Here is a 9,807-nt window from a genome sequence, read left to right as displayed (position 1 = left end):
TCAGACAGGTCGGTCCTAATAAACGCTTTGACTAAAACCTTCAGGGAGATTCTCCTTCCTCGGCCACAAACCCCTGGGTGGCGGGGACAGCCCTCTGGTGGGCGGGGAGGCGGAGGGCCATTCGCATTACAATGCTTAAACACTCGGGGGTGGAGGTGAGAGGCGGTGAAGCGGCCAAACAAAGAATGGAAAAGGCCATTCTTGTAAAACTGTTGTTAATTAGCCCTAATGTCTCTATCATTAGTTTCGAGTTAAAAAGATCAGATTTACTCTTTGAAAGAAAGAAAGAAAGAAAAAAAAAAAAGAGCAAACCAATTACTCTTATCGGGGTGGTGATTCCAAGTTGGAGGAGTGGTGGAAAGTATTGCTGTAATCGGGAAAACCTGAACACCATGTATGGTTCTCCCAAGGCGTTTGATATTTTATTGAAAAGTTTTATTTCCCGAAATTTGCTTTCATCTTTGGTTTTCCAAGAAAGGTGTGTTGAGCCCGTGCTCCGCCCCAGGCGGACTCAGGTGATCGAGAAGGGTGTTTCTCAGCGGGTGGGAGGGAGAGGCGAGGAAGCAGGTAGTCCAAATAGAAGTTCAGGGTCAGGAGGGGGTTCCTTCCCTCTCAGGAGTGAGTGGGTGTAAATTCCAGGAGCACCTGAATTTGCAAGCGAGACTGGAAGGAAGCGGAGCCGGCGCCAGGGGTGGGGTGTGGGGCGAGGGGAGGCGGGCAGGGAGGTGCGAGTGTGCGTCCAGGGCCCGCGCCTTCTTGGTGGCCTGCGCATCGGGGTGCCAGGCCTGCTCTAGGAGAAAGTTCTGGAAACATGGCAGTCCGGCCTGGGAGGCCATTTCAGCCTTGCCACTGGGTTTCACTGCATTTTAACAGTCTCCCAGCGCCCACAGTGTGGCCTCTTCCATCCCTTCTCCGCCCTGCCCCCAACAACACGGGAATTAACCTGTAACTGAGGAAATGAGACTGTAACTAGGGACTGTCAGCAACTCAGCATTGTTCCAAATCTATTTCTTTCTCTTTTTTTTGCCACACCACAAGGCTGGTGGTATCTTAGTTCCCCAACCAGGGATCAAACCCATGACCCCAACAGTGGAAGCATGTAGTCCTAACCACTGGACTGCCAGGGAATTCCCCCCAATATATTTCTTAATTATTACTATGCCTGACTTCTACCATTAGCTTAGCTTAGCTTGCTGCTGATGGAGAAAGCTGTTGATGTGTATCGAGACTGAGGATTAGTTTTTCTATAGGCTTCACCCTTGTTCCTTATTCTCCAGGACTAAGTGACCAAAGATTTATGGGTCAGATAATGTTCCAACCACAAGCGAGACCTGACGGCTACTTGGAACCGCGTGATGGAGATAATCATCTCTGAAAATAGAAGACCGACCCCTCCCCTGCACGTAACCCCTTTCCCTCTTTTCCCGAGCAAAACCTGGGGGTTTGGGTCTTTGTGACATGAGTCTACCATCTCCCCGGGGTTGCTGGCTTCCTCAATAAGGCTATCTTTCCTTTTACCCTACACTTGTCTTTCAGTACTGGACTCTTGAGCGACGAACCGCGGAGCCTGGGTTTGGTAGCACTCTCACCTAACATCTGAGTGCTCCAGATCATTTAGTTCGTTATTAAATATGTCCAAAGTCATAAGTAGTTTCTCAATATCATTCACTCCTAATTTCTAAAGTAAAAGCCCAGTGTTTACCTAATATTGCCAGGCACACAAGTGTGAAGCTTTTATCTGGTGCTGAAATGGCACAACTTGTCTCAGGACTTAATGAAGCTCAGGTTCTTTTGTCTTAGCGCAGAAGGAATTCAGCGAGAGGCAAAGTGATAGGTAAGAAGGAGACTTATTAATGTAAAGAGGTTGCAGGAAAACGGAGCTAGAAAGGATGGTCATGTCCCAGGTCTCGGGATGGGCCACCAAGTGAGGGTGCTTGGATTTGAGCAGGAAGGAATTCAAGAGCGAACCATAGTAAAGTGAAAGCAGAGATACACATTCCATAGGCAGAATGTGGTCCATTTCAAAAGGCAAGAGGGCCCCGAAATATGGGTTGGTTAGTTTTTATGGGCTGGGTAATTTCACAGGCTAACAAGTGGGGAAGAGGCAGGGATTTCCAGGAGTTGGGCCACCGCCCGCATTTTGGCCTTTTATGGTCAGCCTTGGAACTGTCATGGCGCCTGTGGGTGTGTCATTTAGCATATGCTAATGTTTACAATGAGTGCATAATGAGCTCAAGGTCTACCGGGAGTCAAATCTTCTGCCATCTTGGGCCTGGTCGGCTCTAACCAGTTTTTTTTTTTTTTAACATCTTTATTGGAGTATAATTGCTTTACAATGTTGTGTTAGTTTCTGCTGTAAAACAAAGTGAATCAGCTATACGTATACTTATATCTCCATATCCCCTCCCTCTTGCGTCTCCCTCCCACCCTCCCTATCCCACCCCTCTAGGTGGTCACAAAGCACCAAGCTAGTCTCCCTGTGTTCTGCAGCTGCTTCCCACTAGCTGTCTATTTTACATTTGGTAGTGTATATAGAGAGAGTTCATGCCACTCTCTCACTGCGTCCCAGCTTACCCTTCCCCCTCCCCGTGACCTCAAGTCCATTCTCTACATCTGCATCTTTATCTAACCAGTTTTTGTCGTCTCCAGTTTTTCTTGACCACTGTGTTATTCTTGAAGGGTTGTGCCCTGCCCCCTTCTCTCCTGTTTCAGTTCTCTTGTCACCCATCTCTGTCCATTGGATTTACACCGTGGCAAAACGAATTGGCAGCAGCATCTGAAGCCATTTCAGCATCAGTGTCTACCTCTGTGAAGGCAACAGGTCCACAGGTGCTAAAGAAGAGCCGTTATTTGCTTCTACACCTGCATCTTGGGAGAATTAAACTTTAAATTATTTTTAGTGGGAGGTAGGTCCCCATCAAAGCAATGGTGGGATGCGATGCAGCCCATTTACTTATAGCTGGTGGCATTTTTACTCCACAGCAGCTCACTAATTCCTGCTGTGCTTCAACTCCCTGTGTGGCCTTTCAACTTGTTAAAAAGCTTCAAGTGTCACGCTGAGATTCAGAGAGAATGGGGAACTTGGCCTGAAGCTCTAGAAGCTGGATATGGCGAAGGCTAGTGCAGAGGAGAAAGCTAATCACCCAACCCCAGGAGCTGCATGGAGGCTTAAAGAAAGTACAGTACATTCTTAGTGCACTTTGTGCTTCACAGTCCTCAACAATCCGGTGTGCTAAGTAGATAACAGCATTGGCAATATTAGTCTCATTTTATGGATGAAACAAAGAATCCCGTCTGTGGACTTAAATGTCTTTTTCCACAGAGGCTGGGCAGGTCTGTGGCAGAACTGGCAGCAGGACACCACCCCTGCATTGACACTTCCTTATTTAAAGGGGCTCTTGTGGAACTTTTAGAACTTGAATTAGGATCCCTGGAAATCACCTCCCCACTTTCAGGAGGGAACCAAGGCCCTGAGTCTGCATGGCTGGTGTGTTCAGCCTGCAGCCCACACAGAATCTCTGTGTACCCAAAGACTGGAACTCACTGAAAAGATCTGCATTCCCCACGGGCACAGAGGGCAAAGAAAGGCAAGTGTATGCACTAGACAGAATCTGGGCAAACTTTTGAGTTAGGAAGAAGATGAGGCAGAGGGGAGGGTAGAGGTGCCTGAGTGGCCAGACATTTGCTATCCGGCTGGCGGCCCGCAGACTGTTCATTCAACAAGTATTTAATGAGTCTACTATGTTACCGGTCAAGGGCTGGGCTCTGGGGACACAGTGGTGAGAGGTGACCCCACCGCGTAGTGGGGGGATAAAGGACGATAATCAATGATGGTAGTTGTACGGCTCTCTCTGGGTGGGGAGTTGATTGGTGACTCTAGGATGGCCACTGGACACCTCTGCTCAGTCACTGCTGACTGACAGATGCCACCCAGCATCTGGCCAGTGAGTACTGTGTTAGAGACCCACGGAGGGCCTGGGTATGGGAGACCCTGGAATGCAGGTTCTCCAGTCACCGGCAGCCCACCTCCTCCCTTATGGAGGGCACTGACAAACAAATGGTCTTGGTCTCAGGACGGTTCGGTATCACCCTCTTGTTGTCAAACCCAAGTTTGTGTGCCAACGCACAAAGGGGCCAAACAGACCGAAACATGCATTGGGCACACGAACTTGGCTTCGACAACTCTGAGCTGTCCTGTGTTAAACACTGGGGCAAGAGAGACAGAGTTGTGTGTGTTTAAAATATACAAGTAAGAATTTGCCTTAAAACCATCCAACCAACCAAGAATAGTCGAAACCAAAAAACATCGTAATCAAAAGAGAAACTTCCAGTGTGTATCTCAAATTCAAGGAAGAAAACACATTTTGAGGTAGGATAGTTTTAGAAAGCCAATTCGAACATTTCAGTGGTTGAGACCATTTAGAATTAAACCCCAACTGAATAGTTAATAAGCAGAGCAGCCATTTCTGTAGCACAATGAGGAGGTTTTAAGGTCAAAGCCTACTTTTATCATAGGATTCCTAGGGACACGTTGTGTCTTGCTCCTGTCATTGTCCCCTCAGGCCAGAGGATGGGGAGAGCGGCAAGCCAGGCTGGGGAATTTCTCCAGCTGAGGAATGCGGGGCCTCTTATCCCACCAAGCTCAGCGCCCAACAGCTTCTGATAAAACTCAGGTAACACTCTGTCAGAAGTGGAGCCCTCGCCCGTTCATCAAGTAAATGGCTTTCTGTTTTCACCAGTTAACAAACAGCCACTGGAAACCTATTCTGTATTTGCTACAGACCTCTGTGTGGGTTTTAGAAGAATAGATTCTTGCTCTCAAAAATCTTCAATCTCAGTAGGGAAGACTGCTCAAACGAGCCATTTTAGAGCTATACTGTTACAGAAATTGGGTAAGAGGGACAGAGAAGGGCTTAAGAGGGGATTCCATTTGTGTATGTGTGTGCAGGGGGTGGGGACTATATCATATGAATTTCTATGTAGACATATCATAAACTATCTTATCAGGAATCACTTGGTGTGTTTCTGTGTTCTGCAGTGAACTCCCTTATATGTATATCCTGGTGATTGCTTGGGAATATATCTAGCCGGTAAACTTCTGGCACTGGAATTGCTTGGTTAAAGGGTGGACATTTCCAAATTATTTCCCAAGAAGGCAGCACCGGTCTCCTGTCCCTCCCTTCTCCTCCTTTCCCCACAGATCCTCCAGGTCCTTACCAGCTGGCTGCAGGAAGCATCTTAATTTTTGCCAATTCTATATGTGAAGATAGTATCCTGTTGTTGTTTGGATTTGCACTGTTATGTTTATTGGATGCTTGTATTTCTTCTTCTAGGGACTGGCAGGTGGTTCTTTTTTTTTTTAATATATATATATATTTTTTAATCAGTCATCAATTTTATACATATCACTTTATATATGTCAATCCCAATCGCCCAATTCAGCACACCACCATCCCCACCCCACCGCAGTTTTCCCCCCTTGGTGTCCATACGTTTGTTCTCTATATCTGTGTCTCAACTTCTGTCAGGTGGTTCTTAGAGGGAACTTGAACTGGAGTTTCCCTCATTTTGTCAATACTGTGGTAAATTGCTGGTTTTCTTGTCTTTCACCCGCCCCTCCCCCTATGCCTTATCCCTCAGACTAGGAGATCCAGAAACCTGGTCTTCTGGAAATCTCGCTTCCCCAGCCTCTAGTGCAGTGTCTGCCTGTGCTGGTTTCCTTTTGGCTAAATCTTATTCCATCTGCCACATTTGTGGCTGACTCAGCGTTACATTTCAGCCTTACTTTCTAAAAGGGAAGGTGGAGCGGGCGTGGACTAGGTCTTTGAGAAGCTCCAAAGGAAAACAAATTGCGCCTCCTAGCCTGAGCCAGGAAATACAACAAAGAATACTCCCTCCCCGCAACAGTGAAGGGAAAAAAAAGTCAATCCTAAGTACTCCAAGCAGTGCCAAATTCTGGGCAACTTATTCAAGAGAGTTCACCATATACAAGACAAGATAGTCCTGATGTATTTACTGGAAACCATGTTAGGGTAGGGGATTCTGATTTAGACTTTTAGACATGACTGTAGTTTAGAATTCTCACCAAAATTTTTTTCCTTCCAATCTAATTCAACAAATATTTACTGACCAGCTATATGTGCTGAGCATATTGGGGGAGACAGCGATCTCCAAGATTGGGCTCCTGCTCCCTTTCCCCTTCCCGCTAGATAAGATGAGCCCAGTGATCTATGCCAAGTGCCATTTTAGTGTTATCAAAAAACTGTTGATGGGGAAGGAGCAGTCACTTCCTGATGGCTGCTGACCAGGTCAAGGTCAGTGGCCCCTGACAGACAAATGGATGGGCAGACAGACTTCTTGGAGTGAGACTTGGAAAGGCAAGCTGGGGTCCCACTTGGTTTCACAAGACCTGGAGGATCTCATTTTAAAGTGCTTCTTAAGTGGATTTTGTATCTGATTGCATTCAGGCATTCTTCACAGCTCTTAATGGTTTTGAAATGGATGAAATGCAAGTGGAGGGAGGCCAAAGTGCAAAACCCAAGCTGTGTCAGAGATGGGTTAAGGTGCTCCAGGGAGAAGATTTCCTGTATGCAAATGACCCTGGGCCCTTTGAAGTGCACCCCACTCTGGAAACTCTGGAAACCTATGGGAACTGTGAGATAATAAATGATGTTCTATTAAGCCACTAAGTTTGTGAGAATTTGTTACAGCAATATAAAACAAATACAAACACTTTAAAACTTTTTTAGTGAAGTATATTGTGCTTTCATAAAAGTGTACAGATAGTTAGGGTTACAGGTTAGTGAATTTTTCCAAAGTCAGTACCATGGAACCACGACCCAGGTCAAGAAAAATAATATTACTAGAACCCCAGAAGTTCACCTCCTGCTGCTTCACAACCACTGCCCAGTCCCTCTTACCCAAAGCTTTTACATTGCTAATTTCTAATCCCATAGGTTGGTTTTCCACGGTTTTGACCTTTTTATAATCATCAGTGTACATGTATGTCTGCTTCTTTTTGCTCAACATTGCGTTGGTGAAAGTCATCCATGTTGTTTGTAGAAGTTTGTTCATATTCATTGTTGTATAGTATTCCATTGCATTGAATCTATACAAAGATTCAGCACCACTTATTGAAAAGATCATTCCTATAATACTGATCTATCATGCTATTTCATCAGGAATCAATTGTTCATGTGTTTGTGTGGCTGAGGTGGTTTTTTTCTTTTTTAATGCCTTATTCTGTCTGTCTCTTCTTATATTAATACCATTCTCTCTTCAATACTGTAGCTTTATACTTTATAAAAGTCCTTGCTATTTGGCATGGTAATCAGTCCTATCCCTTTGTTCTTCATATTTAAGGTTATATCAGCTATTCTTGACCTTGAAATTTCCATATAATTTTTAAACCATTTTCTACATTTCCAAAAAATTCTGCCAGGATTTTGTGATGAGAGTGCATTCCTTTAGAATTACTATCTGTATCATATTCAGTCTTCCAGTCCATGAAGATTTGTTTAGGTGCTGTTTAATTTCTTTTAATAACTTTTTATAGTTTTCTGTATAGAGGTATTGTACAGTTTTGTTGGGTTATTCCTAAATATATATTCTTTTAATGTTAAAGTAAATGGTATCTTTTACTTCCATTTTTGTGGTGCTGATTTTTATATTGATCTTGTATCCAATACACTTAGGAAATTTACTTATTATTAGTCAGCTAGGGTTGACGTAACACATACCACAGACTGAATGGCTTAAACAACAGAAATTTATTTTCTCACAGTTCTGGAGACAGATCAAGGTATCACCAGATTTGATTTCTTCTTAGGCCTCTCTCCTTGGCTTGCATATGGCCATCTTCTTTCTGTGTCTCCCAGAAATTTTACAAGCCGAGAACTCTGACCAACACAAGAGATCAGATCATCACTGACTATTCCATTATTCTCTTTTTCATAACACCCAGTGTTTTTGATTCATAGCATTAACCACAGTTTACAGTTGGATATTTAAATGTTTGTTTAGAGGACCCTCTTCCAACAAAATGTGACTTTCAAAAGGGCAAGATCCTTCCTTGTTTAATTCACTATCAAATATTTAATACCAAACACACTTCTAGGAACATAGTAGGCACTTAATAAATATTTGGTAAATTAATAAATGAATCCCTACTGAAGGAAAATAAGTATGTATGAGAGATTTCTTTAAATTATTTTTATGATTGTAGTTTCCACTTTCAGTAATGATAGAATAGGTAATTCAGACCTGCAGAAAACAATTAGAAAGTTGGACAAAATAATTTTGAAAAATTGGCTTAATAATCAATAGATCACCTGAATTCAATAACCAGCGCAGCCTTCCTGAACCCAGGGTGCTGTGCTCAGGATTTTTAGCCAGCAAATGTGAAGTGGTGAGCCAGGAGCCCTTACCACTTGCTCCCACTTCAGTGGGAGACATTTAGTAATGGTCACTGAAGTAGGATGAAACAGTTTATAAAAGTTTGGGTTTTTCATTCTTCTATAATTATGTCATGAATCAGGTACAACGGTCTGATGAGACCAGGTATTTACTTGGAAGAAAGCTTCGTGGTGCGTGTGACTCAATGTTCCAACAGGAATCCTAGACTCAGAGTGGCTGTGAGAAAGCATTCAGTCCCCTGTGGGTATCTGGGTGAGCTTGTGTGTGGAACCCCTTTGGATGTGAGGCAAACATATACACCTCCCCATGGAGAAGCTGGAGCTGTGGTCTTTGGACTGCGTTTCATGAGTTTACAAGCCCCGCTGGAGCTGAATTGCATAAAAAAGTGTTGAGCTCTGAGAAAGTGGCCAGGGTTGGTAATAATAAGGCTGTTAGGAGTTGGGCTGCTTCCAGCTGTAAGGGGACACTGGGATGTGAAGACTGCAGGGCACAATCCTATCTGCTGCCCCTTGGGAGCTCAGAAACTGGAAGGTCTTTCTGGACACACTTAGCCCAGCGATACAACAATCTGCACAGAGTGAGTTTAATGCAATAATAACAATTCCTTGCATGAACATTGTACCTTTTGTATTTTAAAATATTTCCTGGTTCACATCCCTGCCTGTGAATCAGAAACAACAACTCCTGTGGAGCATGCTGAAAATATCGACCCCTGGACCCCCGTCCCAGACTTACTGAGTCAGAACTTCTGATGGGCAGAGGGGTCTATCCAGGCCATGCCAGTGAGAAGCCAGTCCTGGGTATCACTGCACCAGACTATGCTAATTCTAGATCCTTGCCACTCACAATATGGTCTCTGGACCAGCAACTTCCACATCACCTGGAACTTGTTAGAGATACAGACTCTCAGCCCTTCTCTGGCCTCTTGAATCAGACTCAGCATTTTAGTAAGGTCCTGGGTGGTTTGGGTGGAGGGTTGCCATGTAAAATACAGGACACTCACTTATATTTAAATTTCAGAGAAACAACAAATAATTTTTTGGTATGACTCATGTATTTGAGACACATATTAAAAAATTATTTGTTATTTATCTGAAATTCAAATGTAACTGAAAATTATTTTCATTTGCTAAATTTCTCAATCCTGTTGAGTGCACATCATTATAGTCTGAGGAGTCTGCACTATACAATGGCCTGTTCCTCCAATCAGCATCATAAAGGCATCCCGTTGTATTGTTTTTAATTTTATTTTTATTTATTTATTTTTGGCTGTGTTGGGTCTTTGTTGCTGCGTGCAGGCTTTCTCTATTTGCGGCGAGTGGGGGCTACTCTTCGTTGTGGTGCGCGGGCTTCTCGTTGCGTTGGCTTCTCTTGTTGCAGAGCATGGGCTCT

This window comes from Eubalaena glacialis, chromosome 7, assembly GCF_028564815.1.
Source record: "Eubalaena glacialis isolate mEubGla1 chromosome 7, mEubGla1.1.hap2.+ XY, whole genome shotgun sequence".
Taxonomy (NCBI): domain Eukaryota; kingdom Metazoa; phylum Chordata; class Mammalia; order Artiodactyla; family Balaenidae; genus Eubalaena; species Eubalaena glacialis.
Note: the sequence above shows the minus strand (reverse complement) of the source record.